Here is a 14,404-nt window from a genome sequence, read left to right as displayed (position 1 = left end):
GTGTTTGAAGGCATCCTCAGAGAATATGGGATAGATTATTTTAGCTGCCTGATGGAGTTCTAGCTGAGGTATGCCAAAGATACCTTAGAGGGGCCAGGTAAGTATGTCATATAGGTTAAGAGGGTCTGCCTGGCTTGCTGCTTACTGTCAACTTCTTGGGAGTCAGTGCTGAGGAGGGAGAGAGTACAGGCAGAGTTCTAAATACCTTACAGATAACACAGAAGTGGTCATCAAAAGAAGGCAGGAGGACAGGAGAAGTAGCCTGAAGGAGTAGCTAGAGGCTAACTAGAGGGTTTCTAGAGAGTTCCTGGCAGCCTTGGCTACCTTAGGAAAGGAAGGCCCTAGTGGAACAAAGACAGAGAGGGCTCAGACTCTGGACAGCTTAGAGGGGGTCAGTGAGCTCGTCAGCTGATGGCAGTTCCTGACAGTCTGTGTAAGGCCTAACAAAGTCTGCAGTGTGTGCCAGAAGAGGCTGGCTGGAAGGGATTCCTTCAGAGCCAGGAGATCCCATCACCTCACCAAGCACCCCTCTTGACAGAGCAGAGGGGTGAGGTGGCATCTAAAATTGAGATAGTTTGATTTCTGGGTCCCAAGGCCAGGCTTGTCCCCATGCTGGCTGGCCAAGTATATGAGGTATTTTCTATACTCTCCATCGTTCTGACTCTGATGAGCAGACTCCCCTATCCCTTGTCCCAGGTCATCAAGAAGGGGGAACTTGGGTGGTCTGGCTTGCTGCATGACATCAGAGGGTCTGAAGGAACACTCAGCACACTGCTTAATACCGAGGAAGGAGCTTTCAAGCAATTGCAGCTTGACTGGTGAGGATGAGAGCCCAGACCCTACCTCCATCCTTTGCTCTTTCCCTGTCAGAAGTGCTGATGGGTAGCATATAAAAGTAGACACAGGTAAGTCTGCAGGGGACTCTATGAGCCCCAAGCGACCCCCATGATGGGCCAGGCCACCGGGTGGATGTAACAGAGGAAGATCTGACAGCAAAAACAAATAAATGACCATTCAACCCCAGAATTTAGCCCCTGTGGTTAATCAGACCGTAACAATTCTCTGAAATAGTTTCAAAAAAATAAATAAATAAAAATCACAACAGCCAAGCAGTAGCTGGTGATAGCTGTAGCTAGGTATGTCCAGAAAGCCAGTATGGCTTTGATCTGAATGGGTGGGATGTGAAGATGTGGGGCAGGTTGCTATTGATTTACCAGGATGCCTATTACAAAGATAACAGGGATTGTTCTGGCTTTGGTCAAATCCGGTTATCCTGTGTGGTTCTGGGTCTCTGTGAAGGTAGCATATCACAGCAGACTATGTGACAGCAACACCATTTGCTTCATCAGCCCGGAAGCCATGAGGAAGAAGAAGGATCACCCTCCTTTGGGAGCACATTTCCAGGTGTATAAGGATCTCCCATTTGTCCTTACGTCCTCAGCATTGCAATGAAGCACCGCCCTAGGGAACAAGTTTTGAACATGAATCTTTGAAGGATACTCTATACTCAAACCAGAACGAGTGAATTAAACTATATATGAATAAGCAAAAAGCCAGTGGACAGATGCCTAAAGAACTTACAGAATCTATATGCCTGGTGGTACAGGCCTGTAAGCTCAGCTACTCTGGGGGAGGTTGGAGGCTCACAAGTTCAAAGCCAGCCTGGGCTATGGAGTGAGACCATATCTCAAAAAGTAAATCAGGCTATGGATATGGCTCTATATTAGACCACTTGTCTAGCACACAATGGTGTTCTAGGTTATAATCTCAGAAAGGGATGGGGCATAGCAGGGACAAAAGCTGACAGAGATGGAGGGTGTGGGAGTGAGTTAGGAACCTGGTGTCTGCTTCATGGATGGAGGAGAAACAGTGAGTAGAGATGGGGTGTCGAATGTGATTCAGAACCGCAGACACCAAGCCCCTACATCAGAGAGCCCCAGTGATACCGAGCATCTAAAGGATGAAAAGGACAAGGAAGGGCGTGAGCCAGGAAGAAGCTGCCTTGCAGGAGAACTGGCAGGAGTCCTGACAACTTGAAAGCTGCACCCCCAAAGCTTGTCTCCAAGGGCAAAGACGAAACAGAAATTCAAAGAGAAAACCGAACACTTACCACCAAGAGGCATTTTGAAAGGACTTTCTCCAAAATACGGGCTTTGGCATGAACAGAGGTTCCCCAAAGGGAAGAGTTGGGGTGTGGGTCAGAGTACCCAGGGGGTCTGTGTGAGGCAGCTCATGTACCAAACGGGGAAAAGCTTGCGACAACAAGAGTGCCTATGTGTGGGGTTATAGTTTAAGAATAACCACAGAACCATGGTGGAATATTAATTGGGAAGAATTTTAAATACCCCAAGCTCTATAGATTTGAAGAGAAATTAAATATTGATTAATATTAGCCTTCATTAATAAACTTTCATGATTAAAAAAAAATCTCCAAGGTCCCTTCAGAATTCAGAACCACAAGAGCCAGTTAAAAGGATGAAAAGAGAGGCCATAGGTTTTGTTTGTTTTTTTTTTTTAATTTTATGTTTTATGTACAAATCACACATCTGGCAGAGAACTTGAACTCACATATGTAAAGAGTTCTCTAGATTCAATGGCAAGCTAAACAAACAAGTCAATAAAACCAGCAGATTATACACAAAGGCCTCAATCAAGTACTTCAACAAAGAGGACAGACAGAGCACACACAGAGCCGATCAACACTGCCAGCCAGCATGAGACACAAACAAAAGCTACAGTGACCCATACTGCTCTGGCGAAATCAATTGTGTATTGCAAGGGGCTGAGCAGAGGTTGGGGGAGGGGGTTCTGCTGGGGGACAAGATAGCAAAGCACTTTGCAAACAACAGTTGCACTTCAGGGCATCTGTCAGAGAGAAGTAAATTCTGGTGGTCACATAAAAGCTTGCACACAGCATCCTCATTTGTAATCGCCTCAAGTCAGAAACAAAGAGGATGTCCTTCAGTGGGTACATACACAGACCGTGTGCTTTCCATAGGATGGAATCACCCGGGATAAAGGAGAAGATGCAGGTCTCACTCAAAAGAGCAATTAAATTGTAGAGGTGGGGACTGGGCCAGCTGCTCGCCGCATTTGGGTGGTGGGGTGGGGTGGGGGGTTGTGAAGGGTCTGCTGAGGGTGCCTCTGGTGCTTATGGGCACATCTGTATCTTGATCATTATTACAGAAATCTATGTAGGGGACAAAATGTCATAGAAGCACACACAAGGAGTCTGGGAGAAGCAGGATGAAATAAAAGCTCCAAGGCAAAGCCAGATGCTGAAATAATGTCAGAACCCCGAACTCCCAAGACAGTAGAAATGGAATCAGTACGATGAAGGAAGCAAGAATCTTCACTGAGCTGAAAGAAGATAAAGAATGAAAAGAGAAATAGGATTTTCTCTTTAAAAGGAAGAACAAATAGAAAATAAGCCTTTGTAGTAGGTAAGCTGTCAGAGCTGTCCAGGCAACAAAATAAACGCCAGGTAGAGTTTTTCAAAATCCCAATCGACAGCCAAGAACTGTGAAACCTGAGAGGGAAGTACGACTTTGCTGTTTGTAATCGGTAGGTACGACACATCGAAAGAACGGGAAACGTTGCGGGTGAAAAAGTAGGAACAGATGTGCAGGCCCAGTGCCAGGCAAAAGAAAGTCTGGGTGCAGAATTGGCTCTGAGCAAGCAGACCCGAAGAGCCTTCAAAGTGAGCATCGTGCCAGCACTCCGAAGGTTACAGTATTTGGAGCGTTTTTTGGGGTTTGCAATTTTCAAATTAGGGAGGCTCAGCCTGTTCGCATAGCAAGATGCTCAGGGTATCACATAGGAAGTCTATAATCTTAAGACTTTTTTTTGTGTGTGCTACAAAAAAAAAAAAAAAAGCTGAGAACAGTTGTGCTAAGAGTAAGAAGACAGTTTTAAAAGTGAAAGGACAGAGAGCCTACAGAACCCAAAGGGACCAGGAGCTCCTAAACCTGGAGGGGCCGCCTCCAGTTTTCTCTTTATTCAAGTTGATGTAGGCTGTGTCCAGCAGAACTTTTTCTTTGCGAAGCCCAGTAGAGGCAGATGACTAGAAGGGTTGATCCAGGAGACTGGAGAGCATTCCTTCTGAGATAGTAAGAGAGTCCTAAGAATAACCATCCTGACAAATTGAGAGACTGAGGGGGAAATGGACGAGTTTCTTTACAAACGCAGCTTACCAGCAATGCCTCCAGGCTAAGCAGCCCCCACAGTTGTGAACCCACGAAGGAAGGTGAACCAGTAGAAATCACATGGCCTACCACGAATGCCTCCGATCTGGGGAATCTCAAAAGTTCGTGCCTGACTTTCAAGTGCAAGCTGCCAACTTTGAGAATTTTTTTTTTTTTTAGAAGTCAGGAAAAGAGGAACATTCTTTAATCGCTAGCAGGAAGTCAAAGTCAAGGACACTCACATGAGAAAGGAAACTTGTAAGCCAGTTTGTTGCATGAACCCAAGAGGGGCATCCTGGAACTGAAACACAGTGGTATCAAGTACCTAAGACCTTCCACCTGCCAGCAGGGTGAGAGCTGTTACTCAGAGCTTAATAAGCTTTGACCGGAGAGACAGCATAGATCTGAACATGATGCCTGGCCTCAGGAAGCTGAGACCCCTGCTGTGGTCCTTAGCAGGCCCATCAGGTAACTGGCCTTGTGTCCTGGAAGATGGGCTGAGTGATAAGGATTTCTGGGAGCCATCTGGCCCAGGTACAGGGTGAGTGACGGGATGACTACCAGGGATGGATGCCTTGTCTGTCTGATACCAGTTTTGAGGAGCTTTGTTCAGCAGGAGTGGTAGCAAGTAGGACCCTTCAAATCCGCCCTTCAAGGCCATGTGCTTCCAAGGGAAGGTCTGAAGAATGAGAGAATGCTAAGCTAGGTAGAGGAAGGCTGAATAATGAACTTGGGGCTTTGTGAGCGGGCTCTGCTGGTACGGGAGTTCTGGGTACCGAGCATGGACTGTTTAAGGAGACTGCTGGGTACTGAATGGGGTACTGCTTGAGGTGGCTCTGCTTGTACTGTTGGAGGAAGCTCTGCTGGCTAAGCCTGAATCATGACCCCCCCAGACCTTTGAACTGCCAGTAGGGTGAGAACTGTCACTGTCATCTTTGTGCAGCTGTGGAGAGCACTATGTGCTGCTCAGTGGCCTTGTAGATTTTAGCCAGTTCTGGCCCCACTTTCTGTCTACTCTGAGCACATCGTCGTTCTACGGCTGTTTCTTTGTCCATTTTCGTCTCAGAATCAGATAAAACAAGCCCAACGTGCCTCATACTTTTGTTGGGTGTCACTCAGTGTGGGGCCTCCCGAGTTCATGGCAGCAGAGGCCCAAGGAGGGAATTCTCCATTGACTCTGGGAACCAGGAAGGTTTCCTGGAGGAAGAAACAGCCCGATCTCTACTTAAGGGGCAGGGGCGTGGGAAGACGGAGCCTGTGTGCATGTGGAAACCAGGTGCGGTAAAGGTCCCATGGTGCCTGAGCTTTGGTAGTGAGGGTGCCTGGGCTGCGGGTTGGGAAAGCCGTTGGGGCTTGAAACCCCATGGATCAGGCCTCTTCCCAGGAACATTTTGGTCAGAGAGCGTGGGGTGAGACTTCCTTCTTCCTGACTACTTTCATGGCGCTCTTGGGCACTCCCTCTTGTAAGTGTGGGGTCCAGGAACGGCAGGTGGCACCCCAGGGAGATTGCAGGCAGGCAGCTCCTTGGAAGGGTTGGGAGCTGAGTGCTCCTATGTGCAGTGTGGTGGGAGTGTTAAGTGTTGGGGGCTTATGAGGCTCTCTTTTAATTTGGAGGCTGAGCAGGTTAAATAAACAGCAACTGGATTTTGCTGAGGCTGGGCGGTGTGTGGCGTCCCTGGGTATAGAAAGAACATTGGAGAATCTCATTTTGGTGATCAGATTATTATAGATTCTCTCCCAGACTGCTGAGAAATGTAAATGTGAATTGTGTCTCCAGGCACTGCGAAAGACAGCTTGTGCGGGGTGGGCATGGGGTTCAGGGAGGTGACCTGTCTGAATTCAGCCATCTTAGACTGGGGGGCACTTTTCTGTCTTGAAGAGGTCCCCAGAGAGGTTCACCTGATGTGCCTTCCCTGGGAGAATGCCGAGGAGGAAAATAACCCTAGGCAAACACTTGAGCTAATCATCCTATATTTAATAATATTAGAGTCCCAGTGCAGGGAACGAGAGTACTGCCCCATATCAGCGGGCTCTGCTTTCCTGGGCCCCTCCCTTCAGACTGTATGCGACAAGACTCATGTCTGTGCTATCTGAACACCCCGGAGTTCCTTTTCAGTATTGCCATGGCCGAATGATGAGCCCAGCCTGAGAGGGTCTGCACCACAGGCAAAGGGGGGCCTGGCAGAGTTGCTCCTGAAGCTGGGGTGTCAGCAGATTCAGTGCCTACCATGTTGAATCTTCTCCCATCGTCCAGGACAGCCAGTCCTTGCCTATGCTCGTTGCTTGGCTTGTGGGCTCCTGACTGGTCGGTGACTGAGGGAGTGGTACTGATGTGGAAGCCTTCTGCTCAGTCAGGTTGGCTGGGAAGCCTGCTTTGTTCCCACCTCCCGTGTTCTGTGCTACATGGACAGGATCAGATGTGCCCTTGATGCCTAATAGAAGTGGCTAAACAGATGTTTGCCTCCTGAGCAGAAGGATGGAGGGGAAGTCAATATGGCCTCATCCATTCACAAAGGCCTCCAGGGTGGGAAGGTGAAGGCAGGCTCATATCTCCTCCCTAAAGCCTGAGTTCAGCCACTCCTGACAGAGCCAGCGTTGGTGAGTGTCACTGCCACCCTGTTCTGTCCCCACAGTAGCCCACTCACAGGGTGGACCCTGGGGCCTCAAAGGGAGAGGCTGGTTCTGAGACAATGGGTGCTCAGGCGCCCCTCACCTCCTGGAGAACAGGTCCAAGCTGAGTGTAGGATGACAGTGGGCTTATGTGTGACTGATGTGGGGACCTGTGTGTGCACCCATGTGTGTCTCATGTGCACCTATGTGTGTTTCCATGGCCCCAGTCACATGTGCTTGTAAGCATGCTGCAGTCAAATATGTTTAGGTAGACACTGTGTATATGAGAACATGGGTGTTGTATGTGGACACGTGTGTTTGCAGACTTGCATGTGTATGGGCTCTTTTTACCCACAGGGCAGGATTTAGGCACATGTAAGCAGGGCCAGCCAAGACAGACGGTTTCTCCAGAAGATGGCTGGTTCCTCAGGAAATGATTGTGTCACTAAAATGTAGAAAGGGTATGTTAGGCAAGAAAGCGGATTGCCTTAGGGTAGACCTCCAGTCCTAAGCTATCCCTGTAACTCTGCAGATCAGCCTCCTCTGGGGTTCCAATCTGCAGAGAACCTCTGAAACCTCTACCTAGAAGACTAGCCTTTCTAGCCTTCTCCTGGGTGATGGGCCTACACCTGGCAACTGTATAAGAGCTGCCTGGATCCTGAATAGAGACTTGGGATGGGTGGTAGGGAGGGGTGGGTTGAGAGACTGCAGGGGAGGAAGGCAACCCAGAGGAGAGAGGGCTCCCAAAAGCTCCCTGGGATGGCACAGATGCACTCCAGGGTCAGCTGTCCTGGTAGGTCCTGACTGGTGGAGAGCTTTGCCTACCCTATGTTGGTCATCTTCACGTGACCTTGGGCAAAGACTGTCCCACTGGGAAACTGTGGTCCAGACAGAGTCGTATTGCAGTTCAAGGTGAATCCTGCTGTAGGGGCTGAGCCAGGAGTGGGAATTCCTTTCTTCAAAGGGATGGTGCAGGGAATTGAGCCCCAGTCAGGGTCTCTGCATGAGGGAGATTGGGGGATGGGTGTGTGTAGGAAGGCTCTTTTCAAGGGCTGAAACAATGCACTTTTGAAGTGGTGGGGAGTCTGGCTTTTTTCAGCAGCTGTATGCAAATTGAATGCAAATGATTTTTCTTGCCAGTACCTGTATCTCAGAGCAACTTCGAGGGTCACAGAGGCAGGCCTAGCACCTTGCTCTCCCTCAGTGAGCAGTACCAGAGGCTGACCCTGAATGAGGATTTCAGTACTTGGAATGTCTCAGAGATGGGAGCATGGTACTCTTACTCAGAGATCTTGGGGAGTCCAGGCGGCTGTTGATGTTTACCTAGTAAGTGAGGACTGCCCTCAATCACAGGACTGTGATCTGACATCAGCTCAGCTGGTGGGTGACCCTGAGCATGCTGCTTAACCCCCACCCCCACCCCGTGCCCCTTCATCTTCTGACCCTGGGCTAGGAAATAGAGCATCAAGGAGGCCTCGGGCTATGAGTGAAGCACTGCAGACTCCTGCTAATGCTGGTAGGGGAAATGGTAGAACGGACCTGCAGGCTGTGCTTCTAATGGGGCCATGGTAATGCATGAATTGGTGACCATGGTGATGGAGGTGGTTGTCAGAATGGAAGTGGTGGTGGTTGGCGATGGTGGTGGCAATGATGGTGGTGATGATGGTGGTGATGGTGATGATGGTGATAGCTGGTGATAATGACTGGTGGTGATGGTGGTAAAGGTTGATGGTGATGGTGCTATTGATGTTTGGGGGGTGGTATTTTTTATTGGTGGTGATAGTTGTGATGGTAGTGAAGATGGTTGTGGATGATAGGGATCTTGCAATGGTAGAAAGTCCCCTATACTAAACGTAGTACAATGCCCTGGGTGAACACTTGTAGCCATTGGAGGCCCCTCTGCAGGATCCTCCTGGCTCCTCACACAGACAGTTCTCAGCTTTTCTTGGGGCTGCCCCAACCCAACTCCAAGCTCCTCAGAGTGGGCACAGGCCAGTCTCTAAGACTTCTCAGCATAGGGCTGATCCTGGAGGGTGTGCCCCTTCACTGGGGGTGGGGGTGGGGTAGGGCTGGCTTGGCCTCAAAGCTTCTCATGGGGCAGGGCTGGATAACGGAAGTAATGAGGCAACTTCTGTACTGTGAGTGTGGGACTCTGCTTCCATGCCCCTCCTTGTGTCTGAATGGCTCGGGTCTGTGAATGTGACCCTGAAGCTTGGTAGAGTCTGGGACTCCTGGCTGCTTGGGCAGCTGGCCAGAGGCAGACCAAGCGTTTGAGTTCAGGTCTTGCTGATGCCCACACTTGCTCCATAGACATTTACATTTTTTATAAAGTTGGGAAGTTCTAGAAGGCTAGAAAGATGGGAGGAGCCAGAAAAGGGGTAGCCCAGGGAAACTGTAGAGCTGAAACAGTATGTCTCTACCCCCAGCGGGCTGTGCACAAAGGGGTTGGAGCCTTCTGGAAGTGTTTCCATGTGTAGGGTCAGCTGGGTTATGGACTAGGTGGCTGCTCCAGGCTATACAGTGAGGCAGTGGCAGGAGGCAGGGGTGAGGCTCCTGCCTGGAATCCCAGCCCAAAAGGCTCTGGAGACGTCAACTGCTGCTTCCAGTGCCTGGAAAACTCAGCAGAGATCAGCCACATAAGCCCTGCCTGCCACCGCACAGATATGGATCGGTCTTATTAAAAAGCCTCAGCATCAGCCAGCTTTCTGCCTTGCTGTCTCTCTGGCTGGAGCCTGGAGCCTCAGCACTGTCTGCCAAGAGAGTCCAAATGCAAGACCAGGAATCTGCACATAAGTGACTCCATCTTTTGGAATAAGCCCTGCACAGCTCCTTAGTCAACCTTCCATTCTTGGCTTGGGTCTGAGGGGGTCTGAGGCAATCAGCGGGGGGACAGCCTGAGCCCCATGTCCACTTCTCCCCCTTGTCATCTCTCCTATGCCCTGAAATCTGCAACCACAGTGATACAGCCACCATGCACAGCCATGTCCCAGGTCCCGGCGGCAGGCAGACACTGCTCCCCAGTCCCTAGGAAAGTCCTGGCTGTGAGTCAGGGAGGCCATCATTGCTGTAGCTTGGTTAGGAAGGGGCAAGGATTCTGGGAAGTCACTCATGCCCATGGCCTTGTAGGTGGCCAAAATGATGCTACTACCTGGATAAGGCATGAAATGCAGACCACCACGTCCCAGATTGTGACAGAGCCAAGAGCAATGGTGGCAACCTCCAGCCAGGAGAGCCATGGCTATATTCTCTCACATCGTTCTTATCCCCAGAAGATGGGCGAGCTAGGAGCCTCGGTTCTCTAGTGCCTGGGCTTGAGGCATGGTCTTTAGTGTCCCCACTTCGGTAATTGCTGCTACTGTTTCTATTGCTACTAGCAACCCTGTAGCCACTTTACAGGAGTTGTCCCACTCTGGTGCTGGCAAGCTGGTGTCTGGCTTCAGAACTCTATGCTCAACACTGAGCCTGGTTTGTGCTGGGTCCAACTGCCCTCCCAGTTCCTCCTCATATGCTACCCTGCCCTAGTTTGCTTTCTGTCGCTGTGAAAAAACACTGACCACAACCAGCTTGGGTGGGAGTAAAGGATTTATTTCATCTTAAAATTCACAATCCATCCTGATGGAAATCAGAGCAGGAGCTCAAGGCAGGAACCTGAACCCAGGACCTGAAGCAGAAACCATGGTGAAGGCTGCTTACTGACTTGATCCTCATGGCTTGATCTTTCTTACACCATCCAGGACCACAAGACCAGGGGTGACACTTCCCATATCAGTCGTTCATCAAGAAAATCACAGCTCAATATGCCGAGTCCGTTTTCTCAAATGAGAGGTTCTCTCTCTTTCCAGGTAACTGTAGTTTGTGTCAAGTTGGAAAAAGAAATCCAGCATATACCTAAGTATAAGCTGTGTCTGTCTAAACCCTTTTTAATGCCAGAAGATGGATGCTTTCCCAGACTGAGGCATGGAGCCAGGGTGGAGCAAGGGTGGGCAGATACCACTCTGAGTATCACCTTCCCTGGGTAGGACCTTATGGAGAGCAGGTGTGTTCATACTGGGACTCATCCAACCTCCTGGCTTCCCACGTATCTTTTGAGATGGGCGAAAGGCATAGAGAAAGCATGAAATAAACTGGCTGAGGGACCAGTTCAGAAGAACTATGGGCCAGGGAGGGGATTTGTGCTTAAGTTCCCACTGCGATCACCTCACCATGCACAGAAGAATAATGGTTGTAGGTGGTTCCCACTGTGTTACCTGGGAACATACTCGGCACTGCTTAGAGACCTGCTGTGCTGGCTAGTTTTATGTCAACTTGACACAAACTATAGAGGAGGAAATCTAGACTGAGAAAATGCCTTGCAAGATCTGACTGCAGACAAGACTATAGAGCATTTTTTAAAAATTAGTGATTGATTGATGTGGGAGAGCCCAGCACATTGTGGGTGAGGTCATTCATGGGCTGGTGGTCCTAAGCATGTGTCTTAGTCAGGGTTTCTATTCCTGCACAAACATTATGACCAAGAAGTAAGTTGGGGAGGAAAGGGTTTATTTAGCTTACACTTCCATACCAAGGAAGTCGGGACTGGAACTCAAGAAGGTCAGAAAGCAGGAGCTGATAAAGAGGCCATGGAGGGATGTTCTTTACTGGTTTGCTTCCCCTGGCTTGCTCAGCCTGCTCTCTTATAGAACCAAGACTACCAGCCCAGAGATGGCACCACCCACAAGGGGACCTCCTGCCTTGATCACTAATTGAGAAAATGCCTTGCAGCTGGATCTCGTGGAGTCATTTCCCCAACTGAAGCTCCTTTCTCTGTGATAACTCTAGCCTGTGTCAAGTTGACACAAAATTAGCCACTACAACATGCATGTATGTATATATGCATGTATGTATATATATATCAGGCTGAGAAAGCCATGAGGAGCAAACTGGGTAAACATCACTTCATGGCCTCCGTATCAGCTCCTGCCTCCAAGTTCCTGCCTTGTTTGAGTTCCTGTCCTGACTTCCTTCCATGATGGACTATGATATGGAAGTGTAAGCCAGATACCCCATTCCTCTCCAAGTTGCTTTGGTTATGGTGTTTCATCACAGCAATAAAAATCCAAACACACCAGCCATGTCATTTACTTAGACATTTGATCACCTGTGAACTGTCCTTTCCTCGCCTGGAAGACATTCTCTTCACTGAATTAGGAAGATGATGGCATCTGCAGACAGCTATCAGAGTGCCCAGCACATCTTCCACCCACCCGTACTCTCACCTTCAGCATCAGCCCAAACCTCAGCCCAAGCAGGGATACAATCTTAACTCTAAGGTGGCCTTACACGTTCATCATCTTGGTCCGACCACACAGAGAGGTAGTGCTGAAGAAGCCAGGCCACGTGTCTGTTTACCTCATGGTAGTGAGAACAAGAACGACTATACCAGACACCTTGACAAGAAGCATGCTTTCTCTCACACACATGAGCTGCAGCTAAAGAAGCACATGTGTGGCCCCAGCCCTGCAAAGACCCTGGAGAATTCCGGGTCCTTGGAGGAACCATAGCCAGTTCCAAGTGCAGTGTCCAGGATCTGGCCAGCTCTGCTAGAAGGTAGAATTTCTTGGCTGTGCACAGCAGTGGGCAGGTAAGTGCCACTCCCCATTGGAAGCAGGATTAAACCCTGTTCCCTCAGGGTCACTGTTCCCAGCATACACATGTAAGTTGGTATAAGCAAGACCACACTCCTAACCTTTATTATTGGCTTGTCCTCGGCATCAGCACGAGCCAACTCGTGCTGATGGTCACCACTGTTTGCACCCCTAGCTGAGGGGCGTCACAGTCTCAGAGAGAGGTCGTGGTCATGGGGTTCAGCAGATGGTCCTGCATGAGGAAGGTGACAGGGTGTGGAAGGACCTCTCTTCAGCCCCAGTGTCACTTGTTTGGTGCTCTGAGCAGCAACATTCTACTGCATAAAGAGTCCCATGGGCCCAGCTAGGGCACTGGGCTGTGGAATGCGTCTCTGTCTTGGCTTCAGCACTGCGGACAGCTCCTGTCTCAGGCTGTTGGCCTAGGAGCCTGAGGATCTGTCTGGGCTTTTCTGGTTTAGACCTTAGGCTTAAATATTTCATCATTCTCTTCCCCCAAGAAAGGAAGACACTTTGTGTGTTTCGGGTGTGTGTGTGCTGGAGCGGGGAGTGTAATGTTCTGGCCTGATTGCTGTTATCCTCTAGGCATTGCTAGGTGCCCCGCCTGCCCAGCTTTGAGTGGAGAAATTAAGCTGCCCTAGCTGTTCCTTCTCATGCCATGTATGTCCATCCTGCAGGTCTCTGTGGCATCCTTCCTAGGCATGTAAGTTTCTAGGACCATGTCTTGGTATCCTCTGAGCCTTGGCACGTGTTGCCTGTTCTGGTACCTGACGTCCACTGTCAGTATTGTGGATATCTGGCTAGGGGTCCTCAGGCTTACATGAAGCTTCACCTTGGAGCTCTGTCAGCCTGTGTCATTTGGAGCTTCTGAGGGTCCTTTCCAGACCAGAGTCATATAGCACTCTGGGCTTGAAACCTCAGCACTCCCAAGGAACCCAGGCTCATGGCTGCTCCTGAGAAAACATTTCTAGGACAACACACCTGGCTGGCAAGATATCCTGTATTCTCCCCCAATCACCCCCATCCAACTCTGGTCACCCCATCTGCATTTTCTTCCGTACATTCTTGTTGCTGTGGGAAGAAAGATGCAGAGCCGGGCGCGGCCAAGCATGTCTGGCTGTCTGTGGGTTTTGTTAGTTAAGCTCTCCCTGGATAATGACTTCAGCACACACCACAAGCTGCCAGGCTCTGCACCACAGATCTTATGTGTTTGTGGCCATCCACTTTGTGCCTTGGGGGGAGGGGGGGAAAGATGCAGACATACTGGGGTTTGTCTGGGATCAGCATCCATCGCCCTTTCCATTCAGTGGTGTTTACTTCTTTCTCTGTGCCAGCCCAGGCCATCTTGCTGCAGATGCTAGCGACCCCAAGCTTGGATGACTGTGTCAGGTCCATAGTTTTAGTTTGGGTCTTTTGCATTGCTTTACTCTGAGACCCAGATTGCCAGGGCCATGTTCTCTGACACCACCGAGATCTTGACAGGAGAGAGTGGCAGAGGAACCTAGTGTAACCTAGAAGTGACAAATGCCAACCCTATTCCCTGGTTTTGGCCAAAGCGACTTATTCCTAGCCATTTCTGATGCATCGTGGGGGTTACTAGGCACCATCTTGAAAAGAGAGAGGGAAGCCCCTTGAGAAGGACAGTGGGGCTAGTGACTAATCCAACTCACCACACCACAGAACGGTTCCTCTCGTCCCTAGGGCCACCCTCCTCTGGCTCCTCCTACCTCCTCCCCCCTTCTGCCCTAGACCAGTCTTCCTTGGGAGTCTGGGAAATGTCCACACCATCTTCAACTCTCCAAACACAGTTCTGTTGAGGAGCTCTGTCCCACTTCCTTGTCACAGCCTCTGGGTCGGGTTAGGCTCTTGCCCTGTCTGACCTCTGGACCTAGCTCAAGCCTCTCCTTTCGCTCAGGTGAACCTGCTCTGCCTCTGCTGCTCTGTGGCAGGAGAGTAGCCACTGAGGGTGTGAGCACTGCAGCGCCTGCT

The 14,404-nt window shown here is 50.0% G+C and overlaps 1 long non-coding RNA gene across 1 annotated transcript in view; it reads left to right on the top strand.

Annotated features, from left to right (window-relative positions):
- The window catches only part of LOC115029417, a 49,899-nt gene that overhangs the window by 892 nt on the left and 34,603 nt on the right, over positions 1-14,404 (top strand). The gene's annotated exons all lie outside the window — the stretch shown is intronic.

The sequence above is a fragment of the Mus caroli genome, chromosome 15 (assembly GCF_900094665.2).
Source record: "Mus caroli chromosome 15, CAROLI_EIJ_v1.1, whole genome shotgun sequence".
NCBI classification, from domain to species: Eukaryota; Metazoa; Chordata; class Mammalia; order Rodentia; family Muridae; genus Mus; species Mus caroli.
Note: the sequence above shows the minus strand (reverse complement) of the source record. Positions and strands in the feature narration are given on the sequence as shown.